The 6,034-nt window shown below is 38.9% G+C and overlaps 4 non-coding genes across 4 annotated transcripts; 2 read left to right on the top strand and 2 right to left on the bottom strand.

Annotated features, from left to right (window-relative positions):
• The first annotated feature begins 617 nt into the window (after positions 1-617).
• TRNAL-CAG (transfer RNA leucine (anticodon CAG)) lies at positions 618-700 on the top strand. The gene has a single exon. It is a non-coding gene; the product is annotated as a tRNA-Leu (tRNA).
• A 2,772-nt stretch (positions 701-3,472) lies between these two features.
• TRNAF-GAA (transfer RNA phenylalanine (anticodon GAA)) lies at positions 3,473-3,545 on the bottom strand. Its single transcript has one exon. It is a non-coding gene; the product is annotated as a tRNA-Phe (tRNA).
• A 618-nt stretch (positions 3,546-4,163) lies between these two features.
• TRNAR-CCU (transfer RNA arginine (anticodon CCU)) lies at positions 4,164-4,236 on the bottom strand. Its single transcript has one exon. It is a non-coding gene; the product is annotated as a tRNA-Arg (tRNA).
• Positions 4,237-4,480: 244 nt separating this feature from the next.
• TRNAL-UAG (transfer RNA leucine (anticodon UAG)) lies at positions 4,481-4,562 on the top strand. The gene has a single exon. It is a non-coding gene; the product is annotated as a tRNA-Leu (tRNA).
• Positions 4,563-6,034: the final 1,472 nt, after the last annotated feature.

The raw sequence follows: 6,034 nt of genomic DNA, 5'->3' as shown, positions 1-6,034 counted from the left end.
TGCAAAATTACACCACAATACTGGTGTACTCAAAAATTCACCATTGGGGGGTCGGGCTTGTTCACACGTAGCGTTTTTTTTCTGTGTGTCAATGTACAGTAGCAGCAAAATAAATTAGATTTCTTAAATCTCATTCACACAATGTGTTTTTTGAGCTACGGTGCATTTTTCTTTTAGCCCAGCATGTTAATTTTTTTGCTGTTTTTTTTCTCTTTACCCATTCATTTGAACTCATAAAACACATAAAAAACGCGCATAATTTAGGCAGCATTTTTTGTGCCATGTGGAAAACAACGCTGCAAAAACAGCACTATGTGAACATGCCCTAAAATGCTGCTTTTTTTTTCCAAGTGCAGAAAAAAAAAACGCATCAGACGTCTTTTCTGTTTCTTTCCTCCTAGATCTTGTTTGATGAATGTGGCACACACCACCGATAATAGATCGCCCACATTCAGCCATGTTTGGCCGCCAGTTACAGAAGTAGCACAGAAGTCCCTCGTTGTGCAGAGTCACCTGGAGGCCTCAAGGGAACATGAATCACATGGAATTAATCTTCCAACATATTGTTTCTTGTGTAAGAAGAATCCGTACTAACAGTTCACTCATCAGGCACAGCAGTCAGGATGGCCGAGCGGTCTAAGGCGCTGCGTTCAGGTCGCAGTCTCCCCTGGAGGCGTGGGTTCGAATCCCACTTCTGACAGCTAAGTTTTGTTTTTTTTAAATGAATAAAATAAACTTATCACAGAACCTAGTGAAAGGGCAGCCTGAGTAATTGTAACCCTGTGTAACATTTCTCAGGTCATATAGCCTATTTTTATTCACGATAAATATTTTATATATATATATATATATGTGTGTATATATACAGTATGTGTGTGTATGTATGGGTACATATATATGTATATACACACATTATTATACCAATTAAATATAAAGAAAAGCCTGATATATTCAATATATAATCAGTGTGTGCATGTATATACACACACACACATATACAGTATATATGTACACACACACACATATATATATATACATACATACTCAAACATATATACACACTCATATACATATATACATATAATATAATAATATATAATAATAGTTTATTTTTATAGCGCCAACATATTCCGCAGCACTTTACAAATTTTAGGGGGGACTTATACAGACAATACAGAATAAGCATATCTCATATCGAAAGGAGTGAGGGCCCTGCTCGCGAGCTTACAGTCTATGAGGAAGTGGGGGAGACACAAAAGGTAAAAAGTACATATATTGTATAATGCAGACTTGATATACTGCATTATATATATATATATATATATATATATATATATATATATATATACACACATATATACATACACAAACATATATATGCACTCATATATACAAAAATATATACACAAACATATATATATATACACACACATATATATATATACAGTACACACAAATACACACATATATTTATACAGTACACACAAATACACACACATATATATATATATATACACACACACATGTATATACACACATATATATGCACACACATATACTCACATATACAGTACAGACCAAAAGTTTGGACACACCTTCTCATTTAAAGATTTTTCTGTATTTTCATGACTATGAAAATTGTACATTCACACTGAAGGCATCAAAACTATGAATTAACACATGTGGAATTATATACTTACCAAAAAAGTGTGAAACAACTGAAAATATGTCTTATATTCTAGGTTCTTCACAGTAGCCACCTTTTGCTTTGATGACTGCTTTGCACACTCTTGGCATTCTCTTGATGAGCTTCAAGAGGTAGTCACCAGAAATGGTCTTCCAACAATCTTGAAGGAGTTCCCAGAGATGCTTAGCACTTGTTGGCCCTTTTGCCTTCACTCTGCGGTCCAGCTCACCCCAAACCATCTCGATTGGGTTTAGGTCTGGTGACTGTGGAGGCCAGGTCATCTGGCGTAGCACCCCATCACTCTCCTTCTTGGTTAAATAGCCCTTACACAGCCTGGAGGTGTGTTTGGGGTCATTGTCCTGTTGAAAAATAAATGATGGTCCAACTAAACGCAAACCGGATGGAATAGCATGCTGCTGCAAGATGCTGTGGTAGCCATGCTGGTTCAGTATGGCTTCAATTTTGAATAAATCCCCAACAGTGTCACCAGCAAAGCACCCCCACACCATCACACCTCCTCCTCCATGCTTCACGGTGGGAACCAGGCATGTAGAGTCCATCCGTTCACCTTTTCTGCGTCGCACAAAGACACGGTGGTTGGAACCAAAGATCTCAAATTTGGACTCATCAGACCAAAGCACAGATTTCCACTGGTCTAATGTCCATTCCTTGTGTTCTTTAGCCCAAACAAGTCTCTTCTGCTTGTTGCCTGTCCTTAGCAGTGGTTTCCTAGCAGCTATTTTACCATGAAGGCCTGCTGCACAAAGTCTCCTCTTAACAGTTGTTGTAGAGATGTGTCTGCTGCTAGAACTCTGTGTGGCATTGACCTGGTCTCTAATCTGAGCTGCTGTTAACCTGCGATTTCTGAGGCTGGTGACTCGGATAAACTTATCCTCAGAAGCAGAGGTGACTCTTGGTCTTCCTTTCCTGGGGCGGTCCTCATGTGAGCCAGTTTCTTTGTAGCGCTTGATGGTTTTTCTAACTACACTTGGGGACACTTTCAAAGTTTTCCCAATTTTTCGCACTGACTGACCTTCATTTCTTAAAGTAATGATGGCCACTCGTTTTTCTTTACTTAGCTGCTTTTTTCTTGCCATATTACAAATTCTAACAGTCTATTCAGTATGACTATCAGCTGTGTATCCACCAGACTTCTGCACAACACAACTGATGGTCCCAACCCCATTTATAAGGCAAGAAATCCCACTTATTAAACCTGACAGGGCACACCTGTGAAGTGAAAACCATTTCCGGTGACTACCTCTTGAAGCTCATCAAGAGAATGCCAAGAGTGTGCAAAGCAGTCATCAAAGCAAAAGGTGGCTACTTTGAAGAACCTAGAATATAAGACATATTTTCAGTTGTTTCACACTTTTTTGTTAAGTATATAATTCCACATGTGTTAATTCCTAGTTTTGATGCCTTCAGTGTGAATGTACAATTTTCATAGTCATGAAAATACAGCAAAATCTTTAAATGAGAAGGTGTGTCCAAACTTTTGGTCTGTACTGTATACACACACATATACATACACAAATATACACACACACACACACATATACACACACATGTACACACACATATATATATACACACACATATATATACACGAACACACACACTATATATAGACTGTACCAATTAAATATGAGTAAAAGTCTTATTTCATTCTAACCTAAAAAGTAGTTTGGACATTCCTCCCCCAGCACCATGTGACCTCCGGATATAGGACTTATATTCATTAGAGATGTATAATTACTGGAAAATAAGTGGTTAAAAAACTTCTGCCGAAACCCGGGATCGAACCAGGGACCTTTAGATCTTCAGTCTAACGCTCTCCCAACTGAGCTATTTCGGCGGTGCTTGAGCATGAGCTTGCTGTCACTACCTCACATGAGTTTTCTTGAGATCAGACAGCTAAAAGGAGCTGCACAATCACATCGATGGTAATAAGAAAACTAGAATGATGTTTCCTCTTTAATTTATTATTCATCTAAGGATTTATTTATTTGTTTGTTTGTTTTTTTGTTTAATAAAACTATTTCACTTTCCTTATTACCTGATATAACGGCATGTTGGAAATTTTTTTTAGTTTTTTTAAATGAACGTATGAAATAATTCAAATAAGTGAATTAATTGTTGGATTAATTAATATATTTATTCAAACAAACCACAAGACTGACCTGACAGTGCAGTGTGATATACATATATATACTTCCTGCTGCGGAAACGCTGTAAATACTAAACCATACTCTTCTCTTGCATCGAAGCAGTTCCACCAGCTCTACTGATGGTTAAGTAAAATTATATTGTCATTTCAGCGCTGCAGCCAATCAACAGCTGATAATGGACTGCAGCGCTCACATAATGTCACGCTAGTTACTTTGGGGGGTCCCTCCTCTCTTTTTGGGTAGCCAATGCCCTTTAAAATTGCAAAGAAACTCATAAATGGACTAATAAAATAATATTCTCCTTCCACCCCAGATGGGACTCGAACCCACAATCCCTGGCTTAGGAGGCCAGTGCCTTATCCATTAGGCCACTGGGGCAACTTGAATGTTTCTTTTTTTTTTGACTATCACTTTAAAATAATTGAAAGAGAATAAATCAGCAATTCATTGTCATAAAATGACTGTTTGTAAATGGTGAGTTTGATTGACACTTCCTCTGACAAAGGTAAAGCATGTGACTGAAAGGGTTAAATTAATGGGTGCCTCCCACTGTACCAAGGGGCTAGGATTTGGGCTGCTGGTATTGGCTCATCTCCTATGCAATTAAATGGCAAAGTCACCTGGTAGCGTGGCCGAGCGGTCTAAGGCGCTGGATTTAGGCTCCAGTCTCTCTGGAGGCGTGGGTTCGAATCCCACCGCTGCCATTATTTTTTTATTCGGCCACTAGATGTCACTATATTTATTCTCTATTATTTAAAATGTTATTACTGCCGGATCTCTAAACTTTTCTGGGATTAAAGTAATTCATGAATTTCTGTTTTCCAAACTTTTTTTGTAGCTACAATAACAAGTCTTAGGAGATACAGTTATCCTTTTTAGGGAAAGCTGGGTAAGAGTTTGAATGTCTTGATATTTTGACATTTTTTTAAGTTTCACATCCATCCTAAGAATGTGGCAAAAATTTTGCATGTACTTACAAAATAGGAAAATATTATATCTACAGCTGGGGCATGCCAGTAAACAGTGGTCATTCTCTTTCATTGGTATTATATCAGCACCATACAGTGGAGATATTTGGGTGCTAAGGAACTATATTATCTGGGCAATATATGATGGTATTAATTTGGTCATTTTTATTGTTCACAACAGTGCAATGAGTTTAAAGACACTTTAAAAAAAAGAATTTCATAGATGGCAATACATATAATAAAGTATTGGGTCCTAAACTACATCGTACCCTGTCACTCTGGCTGGACAGTTCTGGACAGGTTATAGCTCCCCTGTATACATTATGAGCCCCCTCATAGCCTCCTATATACAGTATGAGCCCTACATAACTTTCTATATACAATATGAGCCCTCATATATCCTCCTATATACAGTATGAACCCTCACATAGCCCCCTATATACAGTATGAGCCCCCATATAGCCTCGTATATTCAGTATGAGCCCCCACATATCCTCCTACATCCAGCATGAGCCCTCACATAGCCTCCTATATACAGTATGAGTCCTTACATAACCTCCTATATTCAGTTTAAGCCCTCACATAGCCCCAATATACACTATGAGCCCACACACAGTCCCACTATATACAATGTGAGCCCACACAGTCTCTGAATATAGAGTATGAGCCCCCACACAGCCCCTTATATACAGTGTGAGCCCCCACATAGTCCCCTCTACATAGCCCCAAAGTAGCTTCCTATATACAGTATAAGCCCCCACATAGCCTCTTATACACTGTATTAGCCCCGACATAGCCTCCTCTATACAGTATGAGCTCCACATATCCACCTATATGCACTATGAGCCTTCACATAGCCCCCTATATACAGTATGAGCCCCCTCATAGCATCCTATATACAGTATGAGCTCCCACATAGCTTTCCATATACAGTATGAGCCCCCATATATCCTCCTATATCCAGTATGAGCCCTCACATAGCCCCCTATATACAGTATGAGCCCCCACATAACCTCCTATATTCAGAATGAGCCCCCACATATCCTCCTATATCCAGTATGAGTCCTCACATACAGTAGCTCCCTATAAACAGGATGAGCCCTCACATAGCCTCCTATAATCAGTATAAGCCCTCACATAGCCCCCATATACAGTATGGGCCATCACACAACCCCTACATACAGTATGAGCCCCCACACAGCCCCTTA

Source organism: Phyllobates terribilis, unplaced genomic scaffold, assembly GCF_046119375.1.
Source record: "Phyllobates terribilis strain yellow unplaced genomic scaffold, ASM4611937v1 Scaffold_12__6_contigs__length_324123572, whole genome shotgun sequence".
NCBI classification, from domain to species: Eukaryota; Metazoa; Chordata; class Amphibia; order Anura; family Dendrobatidae; genus Phyllobates; species Phyllobates terribilis.
The sequence above is the reverse complement of the archived record's forward strand: the minus strand, read 5'-3'. Positions and strand labels throughout refer to the sequence as shown.